At 43.4% G+C, this 15,986-nt stretch overlaps 1 long non-coding RNA gene across 4 annotated transcripts in view; it reads right to left on the bottom strand.

The window, feature by feature from the left end:
- Positions 1–15,986, bottom strand: part of LOC140618205 (uncharacterized) — a 65,958-nt gene that overhangs the window by 29,153 nt on the left and 20,819 nt on the right. For 3 of the 4 annotated variants that reach the window (XR_012018381.1, XR_012018380.1, XR_012018379.1), the window contains 4 exons: positions 14,156–14,230; positions 12,941–13,041; positions 12,061–12,229; positions 5,743–5,878 (listed from right to left, as the gene is read on the bottom strand). This is a non-coding gene — a long non-coding RNA (uncharacterized lncRNA). The remainder of the gene's footprint in view (positions 1–5,742; positions 5,879–12,060; positions 12,230–12,940; positions 13,042–14,155; positions 14,231–15,986) is intronic. The other variant, XR_012018382.1, reaches the window with a different exon arrangement.

Genomic DNA, 15,986 nt, shown 5'->3' with positions numbered 1-15,986 from the left:
CCGGGATCAAGTCCCACATTGGGCTCCCTGCATGGAGGCTGCTCCTCCCTCTGCCTGTGTCTCTGCCTCTCTCTCTCTCTCTCTCTCTGTCTCTCATGAATAAATAAATAAAATCTTTTTTGTTGTTGTTGTTTTTAAAGAAGAGGCTACTTACTCCTAATCCCACTTTACAGACAAGTAGAGATTAAATAATCACCCTAGGCCACAAATCTATGTGACTGCAGAGCTCCTGTTCACTTTCTCCTCTCCCTGACATCCTGCCCTGCTCACTCCCACCCCTCATTTGCAAAGGAGAGGGGGTACAAGGTGCAGGAGAGGGGACAGCTGAGCAGGAAGGACCAAGAGATCCGCCTGGAGCCAGGCAGTGGTCAAAGCACAAACTATCCTTGGAATGTTAGAAAGTTCTTTTGGGGGATCCCTGGGTGGCGCAGCGGTTTGGTGCCTGCCTTTGGCCCAGGGCGCGATCCTGGAGACCCGGGATCGAATCCCACGTCAGGCTCCCGGTGCATGGAGCCTGCTTCTCCCTCTGCCTGTGTCTCTGCCTCTCTCTCTTTCTGTAACTATCATAAATAAATAAAAATTAAAAAAAAAAAAAAAGAAAGTTCTTTTGGAAAGTCTTCCTAAGCCTGAGGCACAATCTTCTAAAGCGCCTTCTTGATCGGAAAAATCCAGTGCTTTGAAGATGGAACTGAATGTGTGGGAACAGCCCAAGGACAGTGGGTACCACAGCTGCAGAGTAAGGAAGCAGATCAAGCTGGAGGACACCGTCAGAGATCAGAGCCAGCCAGGATCACACAGAGACAGACCCAGGGGGCAGTCAACACTGTCAGGACCCTGGCAGTTTCAATGGAGGAACCTGGAGCATGAGCATTCCAAAGGCTTTCAAGAGCTGTGCACCCTCGGGGAAGTCACTCCACCTCTCTGAGACTAAGCCTTCTCATCAGCCCTTGCCTGAGTGGCGGAACAGTGCTTAGGATGGCTGGCTTCCACATCCGACAACTGAGCCCTTGGCTCTGCCACTACGTGCGTGGCTTCTCTGTACCTGTTTCCACATCTGTGAAACAAGGATAAAAGTACATATGAAACAGGGTCATTGGGACAACTAAATGAGTTGGCATAGGAAAAGGATTTTTGAACTGCACTAGGCATATAGCAAGCACTGAATTCATGTTAGCTGTTATTTTTCTTGCCTAAGAGGGAAGTGTGAGGATTAAAGGAGATAGTATGTTTGTAAGGTTTCACATATAAATTTCCTTAGAAGATCAGCTCAGAAAGTGGTGGCACTCTGGTTATCTAATACTGCACAAAAAACCATTCCAAAAACGTAGTGGCTTAAAATAACAATGATCAGTTACTTTGCTCACAAATCTGCAATCTGGGCAGGCCTTGGCAGGATTGGCTCATCTCTGCTCCATGCAGCATCAGCTGGGGAGATTTGAGGGGGCTGAAGGATTCACCTCCAAGATGGTTCACTCCCATTGGGTAGCCAGTTGGTGCTAGCTGATGGCTAACTGTTCAGCTGGGGCTATACAGACCAATGGCCTATATTATCTCTACGTGGCTTCTCCATGGGGCTGCTTGGGTTTCCTCACAGCATGGCAGCTGGATTGTAAGAGCATGTGTCCCAAGAGATGGCATGTGGAGCTTCTAGTCTCTAAGGGTGTTGGCCTGAATGCAGGCACAACTTCACTTCTACTGTATTCTGTTAGTCAAGCACTCATGGAGCCTGTCCAGTCTCAAGGGGAGAAAGATAGATTCCTCCTCTTGAATGGAAAGAATGTCAAAGAATTTGCAGCCATCTTTAAACTACTACAGGTAATTTGTGTTTTCACTCCAGGTACTGGCCGCAGATCCAAATACACACACATAGGTGGGCAAGCTCTTTGTTCTCAAACCATACCCCAACTGAGAAATAGATGATCAAAGGGGGGAAGAGGGACCCCCTCCAAACTGGAGACATCCTATTTGTTGTTCCAGATTCAGTAGAAGAGAGTCTGTGAGTCTCTTATGGCTCAGGATTCCCAGGCAAGTACATACCCTGCATCCCCAGTATCTCTGCTTCCCTCTCCCAGGAGCTGGTCAGGAAGCCTGTGGTTGTATTCAGGATTGTAAGTCAGAATGGCAAAGCACACAGGTTATGGAGCCTTTGGGTAGCTTCCTAAGCTCCCTCAGCCTTATGTATCTCATTCAACAAATGGGCATGATACACCCTACATCACAAAGTCATTCTGAGGATTAACGGAGTGTCATGAGTAGGTAGGGTGCCAGCAAATTAACAAGTGACCCATCAGGCTCATTTTTTTCTAATGTGGCATAGTTTTCATTTCAAAAACAGATTTCCTCTTTCTCTCTAGCCTCCACTCCCCTGGAGAGTAGGCAGGAGTCAGGAGACCTTAAATAACCAATTAAAAATAAGCTTTCCTAAGATAGACAACTAGTATAGATATAGACACAAGTACAGATATAGACATATAGTATAGTACATAGAGATAGTATGATCTCAATATGTGAATAGACAGAGACTAGAGGAAATGTGCCAAGATGTTAACAGTTGCTGACCCTGGAAGATGAGACTACAGTTGATTTTTTTTCCTGCTTCTCCTATATAACTTTTTTTGTGTGTGTCCCCACATCTTACCAGTGTATGTGTTACTTTAATAAAAAAGACATATGTATTAAATGAATAAATATATGATAGCAGCCTTCCCACATACTCCCACACATCCTCCTACACAAACTTGTCTTTCTATAGAGCAGGCTTTGTGCAGAATGATGCTATCAGACCGACAAGTCTGGGCCGACAGTCTTCCTGGAGTTGAAGTAGACCATGCATCGCAGGACATTTAGCATCTCTGCCCCTCACCCACGTAACTGGCAGCAGTGCTCCCCACTGTCAGTTAAGAACGCCCCCACATTATGCAGAAAAAAAATGTTCTTGTTTTTCAGAGATGCATTTGGGGTGAAATGTCAGGATATCTGTAATTTAGTTTAAACTGCTTCAAAAAAATAGATAAAACAATTATGTGGAAAAAACACAACAAGCAAGAAATCTAGGCAATGAATACATGTGCATTTGTTCAGTTATTCTTCTTACTTTTCTGCTTGAATGTTTTCATAATCAAAAAGTGGGAGGAAATCCCCTGCACCTCATTTTTCAGATGCCAAATGCCCCCCATTGGTGTGGAGGTACTATCCCTTATTGAGAAGCCTATGGCTATGTCTTGTATTGCCTCTTCTTCATAAATGTTATGTCTGGTTATAAGTCAAAAACCCCCTCCAGCACTGCTTTTTTGGTCTTCAGATGTTTCCTTGATGACATTTGGAGGTAGGGGAAATGTCCTGTGGCAACAGGAAGAAATGGCCCTTGTCTGGTTCTCTGGGGCCTTGCTGGTTCCATGAGGTGCCCTCTGCCCTGTCTGGTCAGTACTGTCCTGATGGCAGGAGCTGAAATTTATGACCTGTTCCCACTGGCATGGATTCAATGCTCCATCTCTTTCCTTGGGCACCTGCATGGTTCAGAGTCTCAACTGTACCCTCCATGCAGCCCTGATTCAGCTTGTCACCTGGCCACTCTCCAGGCTCACGATTTTTCATGCTTCTCCTCCATTCTTCCCTGGGGGCATGCAGGAACCTCTGGGGCTCTCCCATGTCATGCATACCCTGAGATGATTCCTCACACAGGTGACAACGCCAGGACAAAATAAGATGCAGTGACAGGGGAGCCCAACCATCCACCCATACCTTACTTCTACATGGCCTTTTACAGCTTTCACATACACATTCCCTTCAGTCACAAACCTTTTCTGAGCTCTGCACGCCAGGCACGTGCTACGGGTCTGGGTCCCCCTGCCACACACTGTATACACACACCAGGTGTCTATTGATATGTGAAAAGGCAAACGGATCATGCTGCAGCCACACAAGTAAATATCAAGCAGCTGCTACAAAGAAGAAAATGAATTGATATGTACTGATAAGGAAAGATAGCCAAGCAATGGCATTCAAAGGAAAGGCAAGTTTCAATATAATAGGTGGGGTAGGCCAGGAGCCCTTTTCCATGAAAAAAAAAAAAAGTATAATAATGAGAACTGAAAGCAACACTCTTTTTTGTCCCCGCATTAAATAATACTGCGACCAAGTAATACTTTCGTTGCTTGCTCTAGGAAATACCTGCTCTCAGAAGATAAGACAGAACCAACCCAATGCCTCGCTTATAGAAACAAAATTTGCTCATCTAGACTCACTTCAAGTCCTTTGGGCCCACCAGTCTAAAGCTCAGGTCCTAAACTTTGCCCAGTCTCATCCAGTTACCTGTGCCCTATGACCCACCTCAAGGAGGCACCATCTTACGTGACCAGCACAGCCTTTAACACCCAGCAGCATTCTTTCTTGATGCTTTCCCTTCCCAGGAGAGAAAATGAGTGGGGAAAATCAGAGAGGGTGACTGAACATGAGAGACTCCTAACTCTGGGAAACGAACAAGGGGTAGTGGAAGGGGAGGTGGGCAGGGGGTTGGGGTGACTGGGTGATGGGCACTGAGGGGGCCACTGACGGGATGAGCACTGGGTGTTATGCTATATGTTGGCAAATCGAACTCCAATAAAAAAATATACATATAAAAATACTTTCCCTTTCCAACACCACTACAACTTTCTCAAGGTGACCTTCTCCCTTTCTGCAGGAAGCTTAATACCCTTGGCTTTGTTTCATCAGTAAGTTTTCCTAGTAGTCTTTGAGGGAATCAATGATCAAGAATCATAAGAATTACTCTGTGCTGGGAACTGAGTGGATTGTTTCATACACGAACCTCTGTGAGAGGTTTCATGTCGCTGTGCCCATTTTACAGGTGAAGAAAGTAAGAATGGGAATTTGAACAACTCGGCCGAAGTTAGGCAAAGAATAAGTGGCAGAGAAGAACTCAGCCAGTGTGACTCCAGGAGAGCCTGAGAGTTTAACCCCCTGATATGACCTCGGTTCTCGTTATTATGACTACGCGTAACAAGTCACTCAAAATTCCAGTGGCTTAAAACAATTTTATTTTTGCTTATGGATCTTCAATTTGGGCAGGGCTTGGTAAAGATAAGTGCCTCTGCTCTGTGCAGCATCAGCTGAGGTAGCTCAAAATGCTGGAAGCTGGAATCATCTGGAAGCTCATTCTTTCACTTATCTGGCAATTAATGCTGAGTGTCAGCTGGGACCTTAGCTGGGCAATTAGCCACCACACTTACATGAGGTCTCTTCACGTGACTGGGGCTTCTACATAATGTGGTGGCTGGCTTCCCAGAGTGAGCATCCCAGGAAAAAAGAGATTTCCAGGTAAAGCCATCTTGTCTTTCATAATTTGGCCTTAGAAGTCATGCAGCATCACTTCTGCCACATTCTACCTGTCAAGGCAATCACAGAGCCCTCTCCCAATTCCATGGGAGGGGAAATAGACTCGCCTAGTGATGAGGAGTGGCCATGTCTGGAAGAGCAGATGAGACCAGAAATACTGATGTGGTTGTTTTGGGAAACACAATCTTCCACAGACCCACATATTCAGCGTGCCTGCATATAAAACCTGAAATATTATCTAACAAACAGTTAGCTATGGTTATTCTGGAGCTAATAGAGGCTTTTCGTTTTTATAATTTTCTATGATGTTTGGATTTTTTGTAACAGGTGTATAAAACACTATGGCAACGTATTTTTCAAATACGTGTCCAATCTCAAGAAGCTCATGCTGAAGATGAGTATACTCACCATTAGCTATTTCTTCTCCCAGATCCATTTTCTGCCTCATGCTGCTCTACTTTGAGGCCTGAGAGGATGATCTCTATAGATGGTATCACCGGACTCCTTCACCCTCTGCCTTCTGGTTGAGTTGATCCTATGGGAGCTGAAGTCAGAGGGTGAGAGGAGAGAGAGGTGTGGGTATTGATTCTCCTCTCCATCCGCCCATGGTTCTCATGATGGCATGTTCCCCTATAGTCCAGAGCATCTGTTGGGCAGCCCCTCTTTCATAGCTACAAGTCTCATTGGGTTCCAGTAATACTTCCTTTATCTCAATTCTTCAGAGATAATGGCTTGCCTCTGTGGCTGGTCCCTGGGACACCTCATCTTCCCTTAGGGGTTTCCTTAATCCTTGCTATTCCTCTATAATTGTCTTTTCATTAAACTCTCTTTAGTTAAGCCCTTTAATTGCACTCTCTGTTCCCTACCAAGTCCCAGTCCCAGACTGATCCAGTAAAGCACTGATGGAGACAAACATGCAAACAATAATATTACATTACATGCTTTTATATGTTTTTAAAGGCATGTATAGGAAAAGAATATCTATTGATTTTTATTTTTATCTTTTTTTAGAGAGAGACAGAGAGCATGAGCAGGGTGGGGGCAGAGAGAGAAAGAGAATCCCAAGCAGGCTCCACACCCAGCAGAGCCTGACATGGATCTTGACCCCCTGACCTCAAGAACATGACCCAAACCAAAATACAGAGTCATATGCTCAACCAACTAAGCCACTCAAGCACCCTGAAAAGAATATCTGGTTTTTTTTCTTTTTTATGAAATATCTAGGTTTTAAATGAAAGAGTCAGAAAAGCCTTCCCAAAGAAAATGATATTGAGACACAAAGGATGAGCCAGTGTTCACTGGTTTGTGAAAAGGAGAAGAACTTTCCAACCTCATGAGGTTTCCATGGATAAGGAAGCAGGCCAAGAGAGGTTAGGTGACTTACTCATGGCTATACAGGATATAGCACAGACTCAAGTCTTCTGCTTAATCCATCACACCACAGGACAAGCTTATGTTAGTTATATTAGTTGAGATGTTTTTGGCTGCAAGTAACCAGGAAAAAAATTACTTAAGCAGTAAGGAAAATATTTATGTAATACATTTATATGATCCTATTATATAATGACAAGAAGACCGAGGTGAGGTAACTCTGGCGCTGATGAAATGAAATCAGATGTTCAACAAGGTCTTCCAGAAGATCTAAATGGAGAAATAGACCATAGATTGGAAGACTGAATATTGTCAAGTCAATCCTCCTTAAATTGACTTATAGATTTAATACAATCACAATGAAATTCCCACACAGTTTATGTGTGGAACTCATCAAGTTAATTCTATAATTTCTATGGAAATACAAAGGAGAAGCCTAGGCTATCTTGAAGAAGAACATACACTACCAGATATCAACACTTAATATCAAGTTACAATAATTAAGGCAGTGCAGTATTGGTACAAGGATAGACAAATAGACGAGTGGAACAGAATTGAGAGTCCAGAAATGGAACCAAATATGTATGTTCATTTTGTTTCCACTGAATTTCAGTGGCACTGGAGAAATGGGATATCCATATAGAAAACAGGCTGTATGGAGGAAAAATGAATCTTTACCTCACACCATATATAAAAATTAATGTGATGTGGATCACAGACCTAAATGTAAAAGTTAAAAAGAATCAAGCCTCTCAAGGAAAATATAGAAAAGTTTCTTCATGATCTTAGGGATAGGCAAATATCTCTGAAACTGAGCACAAAAAGAAACTCCCTAAAACCCACTATACTGAAAACATTTAGACTTCATTAAATATAAGAACTTAGGTTCACCAAAAGGTATTATTAAGTAAGTGAAGAAGCAATCTACAGACTGGGAGAAGATATTTGCATTCTATATATCTGACCAAGAACTTATATCCAGAATATAAATAACACCTACAAGCCAGTAAGACAAAACGACCCACTTTAGGAAGGGAAAAGGACTTTGACAGACACCTCTTAGAAGAGAAAATGACCAAAATGCACTTGAAAAACTTGTCAGAGGGGTGCCTGGGTGGCTCAGCGGCTGAGTGTCAGCCTTCAGCTCAGGGTGTTATCCTGGGGTCCCCGGATCGAGTCCCATATCATTATCCTGGGGCCCCCGGATCGAGTCCCATGTCGGGCTCCCTGCATGGAGCCTGCTTCTCCCTCTGCCTGTGTCTCTGCCTTTCTCTCTCTCTGTAGCTCTCATGAATAAATAAATAAAATCTTAAAAAAAAAAGAAAGAAAAAAGAAAAGAAAAACTAGTCAGAGAAATGCAAATTAAAACTACAAGATATCACAACTCATCACCAGAATGGACAAAACTAAAGACTGGCAATATCAAGTGTTGATAAGTACGTAAAATTGTGGATGCTGAGAAAAATCAAGGCCATTCCACCTCAAGTTTAGCATTAGCACAAGTACAGCCATCTTAGGCCCCTGTGAAGAAGAGCTGAACTTTATAGGAAAAACTGCAGAATGTCCTCGGCAGGTAATCCCATATCAGAAAGACAACAGAGCCCACACCTGTGGTAGAAAGTCCCATATTAAAATGAGAACAGAGCTCAATGCCCTTGAAAGCCCCATATCAAAATGTAAACAGAACTTGAGAAATTCCTCCACCCCTTCTGAAAATCCCCTAGACCAGCCTATAAAAAACCCAGCTGTAACACACTTCAGGGGTCCAAGTCCCTGCACCGCTGTGTCGGGTATACTTGGACCCAAGCTCAAGCTTGCTAATAAACCCTCGTGTGCTTGCATCAGTGTCGGCTCCTTGGTGGTTTCTCGGATTCGCAATCTTGGGCACAACAAAACAACAGGAAAAAAAAAAAAAAAAACAACTGGAAATCTCACACACTTCTGGCAGGAGTATAGGTTAGTTAAACCACTTTGGAAACTGGCAGTATCAACTAACTAAATAAAGTGTTATCTATCCAATGACTCAGCAATTTCACTCCAAGATGTACATTCAGGAGAAACGAGGACACTCATCCCCCCAAAGATGGATACGTGGAATGTTTATTGCACATTTTTTCGCTCTCAAAATAGCCAAAAACTGGAAATAGCTCAAATGTCCATCAGCAGGAAATGGATAAAACAAAATTGCAGTACCCCTGGAACACAACACAGTGACTTTTAAGATAAATTACTGATGTACATAAAAACATAAAAGAATGTCAAAGAAAACATCCTGAATGAAAGAAGCCAAACACAAAACAGTAAGTATTGTATGAATCCATTTATAGGAAGTTCAGATACAATAATGTATGGAGCTGGGAATCAGAACAGGCTGGATATTGCCTGGGAAGGAGCACAAGAGAACCCTGTGAAGTACTGGATATGTTCTGCATCTTCATCCGGTAGTGATTACTCGAGTGTATACAGACATAAAAAGTTGCAAAGCTATATACACTTAAGGTTTGCGGACTTTACTGTAATGGAAATTACACTTCCGGTTTAAAAATCTGGGATCCCTGGGTGGCGCAGCGGTTTGGCGCCTGCCTTTGGCCTAGGGTGCGATCCTGGAGACCCGGGATCGAGTCCCACGTGGGGCTCCCGGTGCATGGAGCCTGCTTCTCCCTCTGCCTATGTCTCTGCCTCTCTCTCTCTCTCTCTGTGACTATCATAAATTAAAAAAAAAAAAAAAAGAAAAAAATCTGCTACCAAGCATTTCCACACTGCCATCCCCACATAATCACAAAACTGTGCCTTCAATATTAAGGCATCACATATACAGAAGAATATGGCTCGGGGAAGAGGAGACCCTCTCTTCCTGTGCCTCTTTGAAAAATAAAGAAACATTCCACAGATGCCTTGTCACATCTTACTGGCCATAATTGCATCATATGTCCTGGTTAACCCAATTGCTGGCAAGGGAAGTGGGTGTTCCTGATCAGAGCTTACCTTCCTCCTGGTCCCTTGGGAAAGAGTGAAACACTTGCTGGATCTGTGATAAATGTTAAGCCTGTAGCAATCAGTTATTGAACAAGGAACTTGGCTCTCCCCACAGAGGTTACCTCCCAGGGATAAAGCAGCATTTCATCCCTCACAACATCTTCTTTTGTCTTTTTTTTTCCCCAAAATGTATGTATCTTCATTGTTTTTCTGTTTAGGTGATTAATGGTCATTGTACAAGTTCAACAAGTAGGTGAAAACCAGCTATAATTAATTCTCCCCTACCCCACACCGTGATAATCATGATTACAAGTTTGATCTATGGTCTTCCAGAATTTTTTCTTGACATATATGTCATTTTATATATTTATATGATGTTTTCACCTAAAGAAACAGGAGCACACCATATTTGTGAAATACTATCATGAGTCCACATAAGGAAGCCTTTCTGTCATTTTCTCAGCTACAACCCTAATTATTCTTCAGGTGTCTGGGGGCCAAGTGCTTCAGGTAAAATGGTCCCTTCAGGGAATGAATTAGGATTAGTGTGAAAGAGTGGTTCTGATTCGTGCTGCCCATCAAAAACACCTAGGGAATTAAAAGATCTAGGTGAAGCCCTAGGTCCCACCCCCCAGAGAGATGCCATACACTGGGTTGCTGTGGCCTCAGGAACCCAGACCTCACAGGTATTGCTGAGAGGCAGTTTAGGCTGAGATCTGCTGGTCAACTCTCGGGGCAGTACCCATTCCCTGTGGGCACTGACTGGTTTAAGAATGAGTCACACAACCCAGTCCTTGCCATGGGCAAAGAGGGGAAATTGATGATTCCTGATGACATCATTGTGCTGCCAAATCTGACTTCTTGAGTGAGATAATATGATTTCATTCACATTTTCACCACTTTGAGTTACATGCAGCCAAAAGCTTCTTAACGAGGGTAACCACTGTTTATAACCTGCTTTTCAACATCTGTTTTTGGGTTTTGACTTTTACTACAGTTGTGCATTTGTTGCTTGCTTGCTCCCAGCCCCCCCAATCTGGTTGCTGAGGAGGATCATCTGTTAGAGGGAAGGACTTGGAACTGGTGAGGCAGTGAGGGGCTCCAGCTTGGAACCTGGAAAGTAGCTACTCTCCCCAGATTGGGGGAACCAGCAAGCTAAAGGGGGAGATGCCAGAATTGGGGAAACCCAGCTCAGGTGCAAGCATGAGGGGTCCAGGGGCTGTGCCAGAGGTGGTCACTCAGGTTCAGGAGCCCTTACAAGGATCAGCAAGGTGGGCAGACCTCAGCCCTGGGGGCTCTGGGGTAGAACTGGAACTGGGGATCAGGGAACCCATGGAGGTAGGAATCAGCCTTAGGGCAGCAGGGTCCCCTCCCAGTCCTGGCATATCCCCTTTCATTTTACTAACTAGGTCCTAAAAAACAGATGTCCTTATAAAAATATCAAAAGGAAACCAATTCCCATTATATTAAGTGGGAAAAATTAAATACAGATTACCTCAAAACCCTCAATAAATTTCCTGAAATTTTACTAAGGTAAAGCTCCGTAAAATGTATGTATGACTTTTCTGTGTGTGTGTATGTATATACATATACACACACACACACACACGTATAAATGCATATACATATACATACACACACATACACATACATTTATGTTTTTTAAAACTACCATGTTAGGAGCTGGGTCACTTGGTTACTTTTCAACATTTCTCCATGTATTTCTAATCTACCCAATTTTTTTACTAAAGATTTTGTTTATTTATTTATTTTGATACAGAGAGAGAGAGAGCACAAGCAAGGGGAGTGGCACACAGAGGGACAGGGAGAAGCAGGTTCCCCTTTGAGCAGGAAGCCCGATGTGGGGCTCAATCCCAGGACACTGAGATCATGACCTGAGCCAAAGGCAGATGCTTAACCGACTGAACCACGCAGTCGCCCCTCTATCCATTTTTTAATTGGGATATAATGTGAAACTTTTTCTCCCAAATAATTTTGTTAAAATGTTCTAATGAGTTTGGGGGTCTAAATATAAATGGTTTCCTATATAAGCATTTGCCCCAACAACAGCATTGTTGTTGAGAGACACACCCACACTACCAGTTTGGGTATTATAACTAAGGGTCATTCTAGCGGGAGAACGTGAAGGAGGGAAATACTCTGCAGGATATGCATGAATACCTTGGAGGTTTCTCCTTACTTACAGCTCAAACCCCTCTTTGGCAACAGTCACATAGTAAACACGCCATCGTGGATGCCGTAATTGACATAAACTGTCCTCTATATAGGACATTTAGAATGTTTCCAATTTTTCACAACTGTAAACAAAGCTGCATTAAACATCTTTGTACAAACATCCTTACCCATTTGTCCAATTACCTCTTTGAGATGAATTAAATCCTTGAAATGAAATTGCTGGGCCAAAGGTTCTACAAATTTAAAATTTTGATCCATACTGCCAAATTGCCCTCCAGAAAGGTTGTACCAACTCCGCTACTTCTCCACTGCTGGAACAATGAACATGTATCACTGGGGCACGCTGGCCCACCTGGATGGAGAGGAGAATGGATGGCTTTGTTAACATAGCCTTTGGAAGCAGAGAGCTTCGTAATTCAGGTACCAATTACATTTGGAAATGAGATTAGCACATGGAATCTTCCCATTCATCTCTCTGGGAGTTTCAAGGTTCCGTTCCTGGGCAGATGAAACAATAAAACAAAACTGGTGAAATGAAGTCAATGTGGAGTCAGGACATTTACCCTGATAAATGCTTTCATTTAGGACAGACTTCCAGGGCTTGCTTTGCTCTGACTTGAAGGAACATCCATAGCACACTCAGGCCCCCGGTTGTTCCCCATGGGTGCCCCTTCCTCCCTAAATATACACACTGAGCCCATCAGCCCCCTTCTTAAAGTAAATCATGATGCCCCACCCAAAACATGTTCTTGAGAATGATGCCCGGCCTCCTAACCAAACAATTGCAGTTGTTCACTATGTAATAATAATGATGACATCAACAACAGTATAAAAGTTAGCACTTACATAATGGGAGAGTTACTGTTCAATAAATATGGAGTTTCAGTTTGGGGTGATAAGAAAGTTCTGCAGATGCATGGTGGTGATGGTTGCATAACACCGTGCATGTACTTAATGCCTTGGAACTGCACGCTTAAGGATGGTCCTTAATATAAAATGATAAATTTCATGTTATAGATATTTTACTACAACGTAGAAAAACAAAAACAAAAACCCAACTTACCAGTTTCTGGTCCAGCATGTAAGGAACTCGGAAGTCATCATCACTCTGTCCTAACAAGTGCAGAGCTGAAAGCACTGAAAAATCGACAACTCTTCTTGGATCTGTAAGAGAAATGAGATCCCAGGGCAGACTGCTGCCCCTAAAATTGGACAGACAGGCAGATACAGAGAATCACAACTCACTGAAGCTGAAACCTCCATGGGAACCAGTGTACACATAGGCAGACCTGAGGAGTTGTAGGAGGCTCAGTGTGAATAAGGCTGAGAGATAAAACCTCTAGGGGCCCCCAGTCATGGGGAACCCCCAGAATTTTATGAGTTTTTCCTTCAGGAGCTTGACCAGGTTTTCGCAGTGAATATTGGAATTTCAGTGAAATTGGGAGGAAAATCCCTTTATGCCTCTCTGCCAGGGCAAGAGGAAATATGCCAAAGCACTCTGTCCTTCTTACCAATGCCTACCCTCAGGAGAAACTATTTTACCAGAGTTTAATCTCTTGGGATTTTATCAGAGCCTAACTGACTTAGGGGAAGAAAATACCCAGCTTCAGCATTCTCCACCCATCTTGTCCTACCTACAGGAGGGAGAAACTGAGAAATGCTTGTGAAGTCCACAGCCCAGACACACAACCTCATGAGAAGACTGAGACCTAATCACAGGACTATAGCATGCTTGTCTCCCTTATTTGCTACCACCATACCACTAAAGGCCCATTTCCCAAAGTTTCTTTGATCCAGCCTGGCTTTCAACAACAACAAAAATCACAAGGCATACTAAAAGGCAAAAACACAGTTTGAAGAGACAGAGAAAACATCAGAACCAGATTTAGAGATAGCAGGATGTTGAAATGATCAGACTGGGAATTTCAAATTAACTATGATTACCATACTAAAGGCGCTCATGGAAAAAGTAGACCACATGTGAGAACAGACAGGCAATGTGAGCAGAGAGATGGACATTCTTACGAAGATGAAAAAAAAATGTTAGAGATTAAAAATCCTGTAACAGAAACAAAGGGTGTCTGCCTTCCATCAAGACATGTAACATGAAGAATTCTTCAGATAGAGCATCGGAGTTCAGGAGCAGGGTGGCTTCCAAATAATAATGTCTGTTCCATATATTGTGGGGGTTAGGGTTGCACCAACTTAGACACTTCACACCCTTCTCCTGGAAGATACTAGCACCTGGTGCTGAATCAGAGCAACACCTTGACCTCACCTTCCCTTTCCCAAGTTCAGGTTCAAGTTCACAGTATCCAGAAGAGCCTCAGTAAACCCAGCCCTGGTAGGTAACCTAAGGATAAAGGCAAAAAGAGTTTTAGTGATTGCCCTGTCTTCCCCTTTTTTTTTCCAGTCATTTCACTCTGCCTTCCACTAAGCTTTGAAATGTAATTCAGGGGCCTGGGCTTATTTACTCCCAAGCATCTGTCCAGTCCAGCTCTCAGCCCAATTAGCAAGTACTTTATCCTGAGACTGGGCAAGCAGGTGCTGCTGGGAGATTATTACTCAGCTCTCTAACCAGGGCATTGGGAGAAAAGGGGCTTTTGCCTCCAGAGGCAGCAGACGTATCCCTCTTAAGGAGATGAGGGAGGTGTACAGAAGCTTGGGGAAGCACCGAGAGAGTCACCCCACCCCAGACAGGAGGCTGGGGGGGGTCAGGGAAGACCCCCCCCTAGAAAACCAGTATTTCAAAAGAGTCTGGAAGGAGTGAGAATTCACTCTACTGACAAGGGAAGGATTCTCTAGTCAAAGTACCTGTGTGTACAGAGCTCAAAGGTGTGAGAAGGCAAAAATATACCCAGGAGATAAGCCCAGGGTGAGAGCTTAGAAATCTAGTCAATGAGTGGCTCATCCTTTAATGCATCTCAGACATTCCCCCTCTCTCTGAGAATCTGATACGTTCATTCTACCCCAGTCATGAGCTCATATGCACACCTACACAGAAACTAGCTCCCACTGTCAAGGACAGCGGGGATCTCAGGTTAAGGATTATTTCCATAAGTCGACTCTTCAGTAGCAGATGTCGAAATATGCCTGGAGAAGTCCAAAGTGGCAATTGCAGCAAAGCATTGCCTTACCCCCTGCATCCTACAAAACCTGGTTCTGCCAATTCTAGAACCTTCCAGGATGCTGGGGTGAATGGGCTGTCCATCAGTATATGCCCCTCCTTAGGCGGGATGGTTGACCCTCCTCCACTCTACCAAACCTTCTGTCATTCCCCAAAACAGATTCTGCCTTTATTTATTGTGTCTCACAGTTAGAGATGTCTCCTGGTCTCAGCAAAGATGGAAAGGGTGTTTGCATGTTCTTATTACTTGAAGTGGATTCAATGACAAGAGAACAAGATAGAAAACCAGGCCAACCTTGAATGTAGTTCATTAACACTACTGAACTGCACACTCACACATGGTAAAGATGGTACACATGTTAGGTGTTTTTTTTTTTTTTACCACAATTAAAAACAAAAACAAAACCTAGCCATATTATTTTTGTTAAGATTTTATTTATTTATTCATGAGAGACACAGAGAGAGAGGCAGAGACACAGGCAGAGGGAGAAGCAGGCTCCCCACTGGGAGCCTGATGCAAGACTCCATCCCAGAACCCGTGGATCACAACCCAAGCCAAAGACAGATGCTCAACCACTGAGCCGCCCAGGCATCCCCAAAACCTAGCTATTCTAAAACCAGAAATCTCCTCATTGAGTTTTTGGGGAATCCCTATGGATGTTGAAAACCATACACGAGAAGCCATTTCCTTGAAAACCTATTTACAGTAGAACATGAATACTTTGATTCCTTCTATACAATTTATTGAGACAATTACTGGGAATACCTATGACAGTGGTTCTCAAAAGTATGTTCTCCAGACCAGCAGCATCAGCATCACCTGGAAGCATGTAAGAAATGCAAATCCTCCCATCTCAATAAAAAGAAATGCAGATCCCCAGGCCTTACCCCAGACCTACTGAATCAGAAGTTCTGTGACATGTGTTTTAAAGCCCTTCATGCCTAAATATTGAGTATCAGCTTCGTGACAGCTGATACATAA

This window comes from Canis lupus, chromosome 26, assembly GCF_048164855.1.
Source record: "Canis lupus baileyi chromosome 26, mCanLup2.hap1, whole genome shotgun sequence".
In the NCBI taxonomy this organism is placed as follows: Eukaryota; Metazoa; Chordata; class Mammalia; order Carnivora; family Canidae; genus Canis; species Canis lupus.
This window is presented reverse-complemented; position numbering and strand designations above follow the sequence as displayed.